This window comes from Oncorhynchus masou, chromosome 5, assembly GCF_036934945.1.
Source record: "Oncorhynchus masou masou isolate Uvic2021 chromosome 5, UVic_Omas_1.1, whole genome shotgun sequence".
NCBI lineage: Eukaryota > Metazoa > Chordata > Actinopteri > Salmoniformes > Salmonidae > Oncorhynchus > Oncorhynchus masou.
This window is the reverse complement of record NC_088216.1, coordinates 297,245-310,547: the sequence shown is the minus strand read 5'-3', so window position 1 is coordinate 310,547 and position 13,303 is coordinate 297,245.

The window sequence follows — 13,303 nt, the reverse complement described above, 5'->3', positions numbered from 1 at the left end:
CAAACAATCGTTTGAATGTCCAACTTAATGTCTGAAAAAAGAAAGAATCCTCAACTGTTTTTATCCACTGCAGTCAGCAGATGGCGACGTGAGTCTTTCAGGCAAGTCTGCCAGAGTGTGACGTGTAATTTAGTGGACGGGTTCTTTCACCAACAGCTCGATGTTTGTTACCACAGTCGTCACAAAGTCATAGTTATTACTAAAACCTTGCCTATTTCTTCAACTTCTCTTCTTAAAATCTGCTAACGTCATTCCTAGCCCTGACCTTTAAGTTAAAAGGCTGAAAAGCAAATGTTTGTTTTCATCCATTTTTACCATAGCCAATGTTTACTTTGTGGCTGTGGTAACTAATGACAACCCAGGTCGGCAGCGACGTTGTTTTATAGTTCTATGAAAGATGGTCAACCACCTCGGTAGCTTGCTCGCCTAAACATTGACTCATTCGTGTATAATAGCCACTGTATTTTAAACACACGTCTGTCGTCCAGCTTGTTATCCCATTTAATTTAATATTTACATTGTTAGTTAGCTGACATCCCGGAATATGAGTTCACTATGCTGTTCACCTCCTGCTAAAGAATATCTGTGGCTGAATGTTGTCTTGAAAGAGGAGAAGGAAGAGGAGGCTGTTACAGTGAAACAAGAAGTAGAGGGTGAGTCTGTTACAGTGAAACAAGAAGTAGAGGGCGAGTCTGTTACAGTGAAACAAGGAGTAGAGGGCGAGTCTGTTACAGTGAAACAAGGAGTAGAGGGTGAGTCTGTTACAGTGAAACAAGGAGTAGAGGGTGAGGCTGTTACAGTGAAAGAAGAAGTAGAGGGTGAGTCTGTTACAGTGAAACAAGAAGTAGAGGGTGAGTCTGTTACAGTGAAAGAAGAAGTAGAGGGTGAGTCTGTTACAGTGAAACAAGAAGTAGAGGGTGAGTCTGTTACAGTGAAACAAGAAGTAGAGGGTGAGTCTGTTACAGTGAAACAAGAAGGAGAGGAAGAGTCTGTTACAGTGAAACAAGAAGTAGAGGGTGAGTCCGTTACAGTGAAACAAGAAGTAGAGGGTGAGTCTGTTACAGTGAAACAAGAAGTAGAGGGTGAGTCTGTTACAGTGAAACAAGGAGTAGAGGGTGAGTCTGTTACAGTGAAACAAGGAGTAGAGGGTGAGTCTGTTACAGTGAAACAAGGAGTAGAGGGTGAGTCTGTTACAGTGAGACAAGGAGTAGAGGGTGAGTCTGTTACAGTGAAACAAGAAGTAGAGGGTGAGTCTGTTACAGTGAAACAAGAAGTAGAGGGTGAGTCTGTTACAGTGAAACAAGGAGTAGAGGGTGAGTCTGTTACAGTGAAACAAGAAGTAGAGGGTGAGTCTTACAGTGAAACAAGAAGTAGAGGGTGAGTCTGTTACAGTGAAACAAGAAGGAGAGGAAGAGGAGGCTGTTACAGTGAAACAAGAAGGAGAGGAAGAGGAGGCTGTTACAGTGAAACAAGAAGTAGAGGGTGAGTCTGTTACAGTGAAACAAGAAGTAGAGGGTGAGTCTGTTACAGTGAAACAAGAAGTAGAGGGTGAGGCTGTTACAGTGAAACAAGGAGTAGAGGGTGAGGCTGTTACAGTAAAACAAGAAGTAGAGGGTGAGTCTGTTACAGTGAAACAAGGAGTAGAGGGTGAGTCTGTTACAGTGAAACAAGAAGTAGAGGGTGAGTCTGTTACAGTGAAACAAGAAGAAGACGCTTTCAGACTGAAAGAGAAAGAGGAGGATGAAGTTTTCGCAGTGAAAGAGGAGGAAGAAGAGATGGCTGTCACATCGAAAGAAGAACAAGAATAGGAGAAGATAAGAGATCTGATGAACACCAGTAAGTACTGAGTGGTTGCTCATGTAGTATTTTACTCAGTAACTTTTACTTTTACTAGAGTAACTCTCTACGGTATCTATACTCATACTAGAGTAACTATCTGTTAAGGTATCTATACTCACACTAGAGTAACTCTCTAAGGTATCTATAATTTTACTAGAGTAATTATCTATTAAGGTATCTATACTTTTACTAGAGTAACTCTCTAAGGTATCTATACTCATACTAGAGTAACTATCTGTTAAGGTATCTATACTCACACTAGAGTAACTCTCTAAGGTATCTATACTTTTACTAGAGTAACTATCTATTAAGGTATCTATACTTTTACGAGAGTAACTCTCTAAGGTGTCTATACTCATACTAGAGTAACTATCTGTTAAGGTATCTATACTCACACTAGAGTAACTCTCTATTAATTAAGGTATCTATACTTTTACTCGTGTATGACATTTGGGTACTTTTTCCACCACTGATCACGAGTCTAATCTGGTCTCCTTCAACATGGTTGATTAACTGATGAATTGCACTATAACGGTGACAAACTGTTAGGGCCTCTACATCAAGCTGTCCGAACAGCAGAGTCCCAACAGCTTACCACCGCTACACCTGACTATCAGTGAAGCCTTGTCTGGCAGCAAAACAGTTCATTCAGCCTCATTTACTGACTTTAAATAAAACATAGCTGATGTTGGCTGACCTGCTTAACTTAATATGGAATAAAGGGACGACGAGCGGATAAGAGGCAATCCGTCATTTAGATTAAGACATTAATGAGCGAGCGGAGGACGGATGTAGCCTAGTGGTTAGAGCGTTGGACTTGTAACCTGAAAGGTTGCTCGATCGAATCCCAGAGCTGACATGGTACAACATCTGTCGTGCTGCCCACTGAACAAGGCAGTTAACCCACTGTTCCTAGGTCGTCATTGAAAATAAGAATTTGTTCTTAACTGACTTGCCTAGTTAAATAAAGGTAAAATAAATAAAAAATATATAACTATTTGTTCAGCACTTTTGAAATGTACAGTGACAGAATTCAGAACATGGGCCGTTCTTACAATATTTTCCCTGCACACCAAGTCAGAACTGTAGGATAAATAAAGGGGGCATATAAATAAACAGACAATGAAAGCTCATCCAATATTCGTTGATGACATTTCTCTAAAACAGGTTATAGGCTACATGTGCACCACCAAGTCAGAACAGTAGGCTAAGTTTTGTGAGAGAAAAGGGACCACATTATTGGTGAGAAACATGGGCTACAAACAGCATACACTCAGTATTACTTTCTCAGCTCCAGTATACATATCTCATATCTCCCTGGCATATTCCATCATTTATACAGCAGCATACAAGACATTTTTGGACTCACCTTGTTGTGCTCACTTGAACAGGAAAGTGAGTCCTTCTTGTGGGCTTTTGAAAGAGACCTGAATTCCCGACTTGAAATTCAGAGTTGGATGCCCGTTAAATGATTTTCCGTATTTACCCAGTCGGAGTTTTATCCAAGTTCACAGTCGTCTTGATTTCCTACTTCAGAGTTTCTAGTTGTTTTGAACGCAGCAGAAGTCATGCTGGATTGACAGGACAATGTATTCAAACTTTTCTGGACGTTACCCCCTTTCTCGTACTATCCAAATGGTTGTTACGATCTTGTCTCATCGCTGCAATTCCCCTACGGACTCAGCGAAGGTCAAGAGCCAAGCCGCACTGCTTCTTGACACACAGATGTCAGGTGATTTGTGGAGGGCAGGTCATCTGACAGGCAGGTTATCTCCATCACTCTCCTTCTCTGTGAAATAGCCCTTACACAGCCTAGAGGTGTGTTGGATCATGGTCCTGTTGAAAAACAAATGATAGTCCCACTAAGCGCAAACTAGATGAGATGTCATATCGCTGCAGAATGCTGTGGTAGCCATGCTGGTTAAGTATAACTTGAATTCTAAATAATTCACAGACAATGTCACCAGTAAAGCAGCCCCACGCCATCACACCTCCTCCTCCATGCTTCACGGTGGGAACCACACATGCTGAGATCATCCGTAAACCTACTCTGCATCTCACAAAGACACGGCAGTTGGAACCAAAAATCTCAAATTTGGACACATCCGACAAAAGGACCACCGGTTTAATGTCCATTGTTCGTGTTTCTTGGCCCAAGCAAGTCTCTTCTTCCTATTGGTGTCCTTTAGTAGTGGTTTCATTGCAGCAATTCAACCGTGAAGGCCTGATTCCTGCAGTCTCTGTACAGTTGATGTTGAGATTTGTCTCTTATTTGAACTCTGTAAAGCATTTATTTGGGCTGCAATCTGAGGTTGGTAACTCTAATGAACTTATCCTCTGCAGCAGAGGTAACTCTGGGTCTTCCTTTGCTATGGCGGTCCTCATGACAATTTTCTTGACATTTTCCAGATTGACTCACCTTCATGTCTAAACTTAACCTCTTACATCTATGGTGGCGCTATTTCATTTTTGGATGAAAAACGTTCCCGTTTTAAACAAGATATTTTGTCACAAAAAGATGCTCGACTATGCATATAATTGCTACTGTTCGAAAGAAAACACTCTGACGTGTCCAGAAATACAAAGATCTTCTCTGTGCGTGCCCTTTAACGTGAGCTTCAGGCAAAACCAAGATGAGATGGCATCCAGGAAATGACAAGGATTTTTGAGGCTCTGTCTTTCATGATCTCCTTATATGGCTGTGAACGCAAGAGGAATGAATCAACCCTTTCTGTCGTTTCCCCAAGGTGTCTGCAGCATTGTGACGTATTTGTAGGCAGATCATTGGAAGATTGACCATAAGAGACCACATTTACCACGTGTCCGCCCGGTGTCCTGCGCCGAAATTGGTGCGCAAAAGTCACCTGCCAGTATTTTTCCATGGGACACAGAGAGGAAAGCAAGCTTCCACGAACTGCATGTCAATGAAGAGATATGTGAAAAAACACCTTGAGGATTGATTCCAAACAACATTTGCCATGTTTCGGTCGATATTATGTAGTTAATCCGGAAAAAGTTTCACATTGTAGGTGACTGCATTTTCGGTTCGTTTCGGTAGCCAGGCGCAATGTAGAAAACGGAACGATTTCTCCTACACACAGACGCTTTCAGGAAACACTGCGCATCTGGTATGTGGCTGAGAGTCTCCTCATTGAAAACATCAGAAGCTCTTCAAAGGTAAATGATTTTATTTATTTGGTTATCTGGCTTTTGTGAAAATGTTGCGTGCTACATGCTACACAAAATGCTATGCTAACTTTGCATACTCTTACACAAATTAGTCCATTTCTATGGTTCAAAAGCATATTTTGAAAATCTGAGATGACAGTGTTGTTAAGAAAAGGCTAAGCTTGAGAGCAAACGCATTATTTTAATTTTATTTGCGATTTTCAGAAATCGTTAACGTTGCGTTATGCTAATGAGCCTGAGGCTTAGTCACAAACCCGGATCCGGGTTGGGGAGTTTCAAGAAGTTTTTAATGATGGACTGTTGATTCTCTTTGCTTATTTGAGTTGTTCTTGCCATAATATGGCTATCTTCAGTATTCTACCCCTACCTTGTCACAACACAACTGATTGACTCAAACACATTAAGAAGGAAAGAAATTCCAGAAATGAGCTTTTAACAAGGCACACCTGTTAATTGAAATATATTCTAGGTGACTACTTCATGAAGCTGGTTGAGAGAATGCCAAGAGTGTACAAAGCTATCATCAAGGCAAATGGTGGCTACTTTGAAGAATCTAAAATATATTTAGATTTGTTTATCACATTTTTTTTGGTTACTACATGATTCCATATGTGTTATTTCATACTTTGAATGTCTTCACTATTATTTTACAGTGTAGAAAATAGTAAAAAATAAAGAAAAACTCTTGAATGTGTAGGAGTCCAAACTTTTGACTGGTATTGTGTTTTTTAAAATAAATATATCAAATGTTCACCCTCCCAGAGTCCCCAGGTCGTACCTCTTATTGGTCTGAAGAGGGTGTCTGTGAGGCTGGAGGAAACTGCAGGAAAACACTGAGGCGGAGTGGAACTACAAGAGGAGGACAAGAGGAGGAAGAGGGAGATTTGACACATCAAAGTAAGTTCTGTAGTTTAGTTTGAACAAATGATATATATCTGCCCCCTGGTGTCTGTTTCCAGGACAACCTGCAGAGTCCTGTTAGATAGACTGATGTCTGTTTCCAGTAGAGGTCGACCGATTATGAAGTGATGTGAAAACGACACGTTATAATATTAATCAACAATGTCTCTGGTTGGATTTAGGACGGACTAGAAGAAGGTCAAAGTTAACCATCCGTCTGACTTTGTTGTTCACACAGGAGAGAGACGTGACTATCGTGGATCCTCTGGAGAGCCTCAACAACCTCATGATGCTGACGAGGCTGAGAAGAGTCTCTCCAGAGAAAGAATCCACACAGGAGAAAAGCCATACTGCTCTCAGTGTGGAATGACTTTCTCTGAATCACATTCATTGAAATCACACCTTAGAATTCACACAGGAAATAAATCTTATGGCTGTGATCAATTTGGGAAGAGATTTACTAAGCCAAGCAACATGAAATCACACCAACAGACACACACTGGAGAGAAACCTTACCACTGTTCAGATTGTGGGAAAAGCTTTTCAACGTCAAAGTATTTGAAGCTGCACCAGCGGGTACACACAGGACTGAAGCCTTACAGCTGTGATCTATGTGGGAAGAGATTCCTTCGGTTAGCCCACCTGAATGTACACAAGAGAATACACACTGGGGAAAAACCATACCACTACCCCGACTGTGGGAGTAATTTTGTTCATTCAGGTAGTCTGAAAACACACCAGCTGGCACACAAAGGACAGAAGCCAAAACCTTACCACTGCTCCGACTGTGAGAAGAGCTTTTTAACATCACATTATTTAAAGCGGCACCAGAGAACACATACTGGAGAGAAGCCGTATGGTTGTGATTGGTGTGAGAAGAGATATGCTTTCACAAGTAGCCTGAGTTATCATAAACAAACCCACACTGGAGAGAAACCGTACCACTGCTCTGACTATGGCATGAGTTTTACTACCTCACACAACCTGGCCGTACACCAAAGAACACACCCTGGATAGAAACCGTACCACTGCTCTGAATGTTATTCAAGTTCTCTGATTTACATTTTTAAAAGATACACACAGGAGATCTACATGACCTCCAACACCAGACCTGGGTAGTAGAACACAGAGTGTGGAATGACCTCCAACACCAGACCTGGGTAGTAGAACACAGAGTGTGGAATGACCTCCAACACCAGACCTGGGTAGTAGAACACAGAGTGTGGAATGACCTCCAACACCAGATCTGGGTAGTAGAACACAGAGTGTGGAATGACCTCCAACACCAGACCTGGGTAGTAGAACACAGAGTGTGGAATGACCTCCAACACCAGACCTGGGTAGTAGAACACAGAGTGTGGAATGACCTCCAACACCAGACCTGGGTAGTAGAACACAGAGTGTGGAATGACCTCCAACACCAGACCTGGGTAGTAGAACACAGAGTGTGGAATGACCTCCAACACCAGACCTGGGTAGTAGAACACAGAGAGGAATGGCGCCGGAGAAGAAGGCCCCCAACCGATTGTGTTTTTTTAATTGTTTATTTGCATTGTTTGTAACTCTTTAATGTTGCCGCTACCGTCTCTTATGACCGAAAATAACTACTAGACATCAAGACTGCAATTACTCACGGACTAGCAGAAACATTTTTCTTCTTTAACGACTCTGACGACTCTGATAAACAGCTCCCTCGGGAACAGGCCCAGAGCCTCGCGTGTCTGTTTCCAGGACAACCTGCCATCTGTGTGAAGAGGAGGTGGAGAAAAAAAGAGACCGGAGGGCGGGCTGCCTTCTGGGAATTCGTAGGCGATCGAATAACCTCCCACTTCTTTCCATTTCGCTAGCAAATGTGCAATCTTTTGGACAATAAAATCGATGACCTACGCAGAAGATTAAACTACCAACGGGACATTCAAAACTGTAATATCTTATGCTTCACTGAGTCGTGGCTGAATGACGACACTATCAACATACAGCTGGTTATACGCTGCTCCGTTAGGATAGAACAGCGGCGTCTGGTAAGACGGACTTTGTATTTTTGTAAACAACAGCTGGTGCACGATATCTTAGGAAGTCTCGAGCTATTGCTGGTCTGAGGTAGAGTTTCTCATGATAAACTGTAGACAACACCATCTACCTAGAGAGTTTTCAACTGTATTCTTTGACTGTGGTATGTAAACAGCTAGAGGATGGCACTAAGACAGCATTGAATGAACTGTGTTCCGCCATAAGCAAACAAGAAAATGTTCATCCAGAGGCGGCGCTCCTAGTGGCCGGGGACTTTAATGCAGGGAAATTTAAATCAGTTTTACCAAATCTCTATCAACATGTTAAATGAGCAACAGGAGAAAACTCTATACACACGTACAAAGCTCTCCCTCCGCTTCCATTTGGCAAATCTGACCATCGTTCTATCCTCCTGATTCCTGCTTACAAGGAAAAAATTAAAGCAGGAAGCACCAGTGACTCTATCAATAAAAAGGTGGTCAGAGGGAGCAGATGCTAAACTACAGGACTGTTTTGCTATCACAGACTAGAATATGTTCCGGGATTCCTCCGCATTGCATTGAGGAGTACCACATATCAGTCATTGGCTTCATCAATAAGTGCATCGAGGACGTCGTCCCAATATTGACCGTACGTACATACCCCAACCAGAAGCCATGAATTACAGGTAACATCCGCACTGAGCTAAAGGCTAGAGCTGCAACTTTCAAGAGCGGGACTCTAACCCGGAAGCTAAAAGGAAATCCCGCTATGCCCTCCAACGAACCATCAAACAGGCAAAGCGTCAATACAGGACTAAGATCGGTTAGATGGGTTTTAATCGTACTTCTGACGCTCTTCAGACATGGCTTGTAAACCATTACGGACTCCCAAAGGAAGCACAGCCATGAGCTGCCCAGTGACATGAGCCTACCAGACCAGCTAAACTACTTCTATGCTCGCTTCGAGGCAAATAACACTGAAACATGCATGAGAGCACCAGCCAGTGCCCAAGAACACTAAGGTAACCTGCCTAAATGACTACCGACCCGTAGCACTCACGTCTGTAGCCATGAAGTGCTATGAAAGGCTGGTCATAGCTCACATCAACAGCATCATCACAGAAACCCTGACCCACTCCAAATTGCATACAGCCCCAACAGATACCGATACAATCTCTATTGCACTCCACACTGCCCTTTCCCACCTGGACAAAAGGATCACCTATGTGAGAATGCTATTCATTGACGACAGCTCAGCGTTCAACACCATAGTGCCCTCAAAGCTCATCAATAAGCTAAGGACTCTGGGACAAAACACCTCCCTCTGCAACTGGATCCTGGACTTCCTGACGTGCCGCCCCCAGGTGGTGAGGGTCGGTAACAACACATCTGCCACGCTGATCCTCAACACTGGGGCCCCTCAGGGGTGTGTGCTTAGTCCCCTCCTGTACTCACTGTTCACTCATGACTGCACGGACAGGCACGACTCCAACACCATCATTAAGTTTACCGATGACCGTGGTAGGCCTGATCACCGACAACAACGAAACAGCCTATAGGGAGGAGGTCAGAGACCTGGCCATGTGGTGCCAGGAGAACAACCTCTCCCTCAACATGATCAAGACAAAGAAGATGATTGTGGACTACAGGAAAAAGAGGACCGAGCACGCCCCCATTCTCATTGACTGGGCTGCAGTGGAGCAGGTTGAGAGCTTCAAGTTCCTTGGTGTTCACATCACCAACAAACATCACCAACAAACTACCATGGTCCAAGCACACCAAGACAGTTGTGAATAGGGCACGACATCCTGACTGGTTGCATCACTGCCTGGTATGGAAACTGTTCGGCCTCCGAACGCAAGGCACTACAGAGGGTAGTGAGAGCGGCCCATTACATCTCTGGGGCCAAGCTTCCTGCCATCCAGGACCTCTATACCAGGCGGGATCAGAGGAAGGCCCTTAAAATTGTCAAAGACTCCAGCCACCCTAGTCTTCGTCGAACTGTTAGACTGTTGTTCTCTCTGCTACCGCACGGCAAGCGATACCGGAGCGCCAAGTCTAGGTCCAAGAGGCTTCTAAACAGCTTCTACTCCCAAGCCATAAGACTTCTGAACATCTAGTCAAATGACTACCCAGACTAATGGCTACCCAGACTAATGGCTACCCAGACTAATGACTACCCAGACTGACTACCCAGACTAATGACTACCCAGACTGACTACCCAGACTATTTGCATTGCCTCTCCTCGTCTTTTACACCGCTGCTACTCTCTGTTGTTGTCATCTATAGTCACTTTAAAAATACGTTCTACCTTCATGTACATATTACCACAACTAACATGTATTGTTTACCATGTTTTCATTAATAACATGTATTGTTTACCATGTTTTCATTAATAACATGTATTGTTTACCATGTTTTCATTAATAACATGTATTGCTTACCATGTTTTCATTAATAACATGTATTGCTTACCATGTTTTCATTAATAACATGTATTGCTTACCATGTTTTCATTAATAACATGTATTGTTTACCATGTTTTCATTAATAACATGTATTGTTTACCATGTTTTCATTAATAACATGTATTGTTTACCATGTTTCCATTAATAACATGTATTGTTTACCATGTTTTCATTAATAACATGTATTGTTTACCATGTTTTCATTAATAACATGTATTGTGTACCAAGTTTTCATTAATGACATGTATTGTTTACCATGTTTTCATTAATAACATGTATTGTTTACCATGTTTTCATTAATAACATGTATTGTTTACCATGTTTTCATTAATAACATGTATTGTTTACCATGTTTTCATTAATAACATGTATTGCTTACCATGTTTTCATTAATAACATGTATTGTTTACCATGTTTTCATTAATAACATGTATTGTTTACCATGTTTTCATTAATAACATGTATTGCTTACCATGTTTTCATTAATAACATGTATTGCTTACCATGTTTTCATTAATAACATGTATTGCTTACCATGTTTTCATTAATAACATGTATTGCTTACCATGTTTTCATTAATAACATGTATTGCTTACCATGTTTTCATTAATAACATGTATTGTTTACCATGTTTTCATTAATAACATGTATTGTTTACCATGTTTTCATTAATAACATGTATTGTTTACCAAGTTTTCATTAATAACATGTATTGTTTACCATGTTTTCATTAATAACATGTATTGTTTACCATGTTTTCATTAATAACATGTATTGTTTACCATGTTTTCATTAATAACATGTATTGTTTACCAAGTTTTCATTAATGACATGTATTGTTTACCATGTTTTCATTAATAACATGTATTGTTTACCATGTTTTCATTAATAACATGTATTGTTTACCATGTTTTCATTGATAAATCAGGTCCATTAATAACATTTATTTAGTACTGGGGGGGGGCAGAATCAGTCCACTACATGTATTTAGTACTGGGGGGGGCAGAGTCAGTCCACTACATGTGTTTAGTACTGGGGGGGGACAGAATCAGTCCACTACATGTGTTTAGTACTGGGGGGGGGGGGGGCAGGATCAGTCCACTACATGTGTTTAGTACTGGGGGGGGGGACAGAATCAGTCCACTACATGTGTTTAGTACTGGGGGGACAGAACCAGTCCACTACATGTGTTTAGTACTGGGGGGGACAGAATCAGTCCACTACATGTGTTTAGTCCTGGGGGGGGGGCAGAGTCAGTCCACTACATGTGTTTAGTACTGGGGGGACAGAATCAGTCCACTACATGTGTTTAGTACTGGGGGGGGGACAGGATCAGTCCACTGCATGTGTTTAGTACGGGGGGCAGAATCAGTCCACTACATGCGTTTAGTACTGGGGGGGGGACAGAGTCAGTCCACTACATGTGTTTAGTACTGGGGGGACAGAATCAGTCCACTACATGTGTTTAGTACTGGGGGGGGGGGACAGAATCAGTCCACTACATGTGTTTAGTACTGGGGGGGACAGGATCAGTCCACTACATGTGTTTAGTACTGGGGGGGACAGAATCAGTCCACTACATGTGTTTAGTACGGGGGGGGGGGACAGAATCAGTCCACTACATGTGTTTAGTACTGGGGGGGGACAGGATCAGTCCACTACATGTGTTTAGTACGGGGGGGGACAGAGTCAGTCCACTACATGTGTTTAGTACTGGGGGGGGACAGGATCAGTCCACTACATGTGTTTAGTACTGGGGGGGGGGGGGACAGAGTCAGTCCACTACATGTGTTTAGTACTGGGGGGGGGACAGAGTCAGTCCACTACATGTGTTTAGTACTGGGGGGGGGACAGGATCAGTCCACTACATGTGTTTAGTACTGGGGGGGGACAGAATCAGTCCACTACATGTGTTTAGTACTGGGGGGGGACAGAATCAGTCCACTACATGTGTTTAGTACTGGGGGGGGGGACAGAATCAGTCCACTACATGCGTTTAGTACTGGGGGGGGGACAGAATCAGTCCACTACATGTGTTTAGTACTGGGGGGGACAGAATCAGTCCACTACATGTGTTTAGTACTGGGGGGGGGCAGAATCAGTCCACTACATGTGTTTAGTACTGGGGGGACAGAATCAGTCCACTACATGTGTTTAGTACTGGGGGGGGGACAGAATCAGTCCACTACATGTGTTTAGTACTGGGGGGGGGGAATCAGTCCACTACATGTGTTTAGTACTGGGGGGGGACAGAATCAGTCCACTACATGTGTTTAGTACTGGGGGGGGGGAATCAGTCCACTACATGTGTTTAGTACTGGGGGGACAGGATCAGTCCACTACATGTGTTTAGTACTGGGGGGGGGAATCAGTCCACTACATGTGTTTAGTACTGGGGGGGACAGGATCAGTCCACTACATGTGTTTAGTACTGGGGGGGGGAATCAGTCCACTACATGTGTTTAGTACTGGGGGGGGACAGGATCAGTCCACTACATGTGTTTAGTACTGGGGGGGACAGGATCAGTCCACTACATGTGTTTAGTACTGGGGGGGGGGGGGGGGGGAACAGAATCAGTCCACTACATGTGTTCAGTACTGGGGGGGGGGGACAGAATCAGTCCACTACATGTGTTTAGTACTGGGGGCCTAGGAACAGTGGGTTAATTGGCTGTTCAGGGGCAGAACGACAGATTTCTACCTTCTCAACTCGGGGATTTGAACTTGCAACCTTTCGGTGAAAGTGATTTGAAATAAAAAAATAAAAACATAATTGAAAGTGATTCACTTTTGTTGTTGTTGTCTTGATAATAAAATAAACTGGTTTCCCCCACTCCATTCAGCGGACGGTGACGTGGACCATTTATTTGGTGTCGCCGGTGTGACGTATAATCTAGTGGACGGGACGCGTCTTC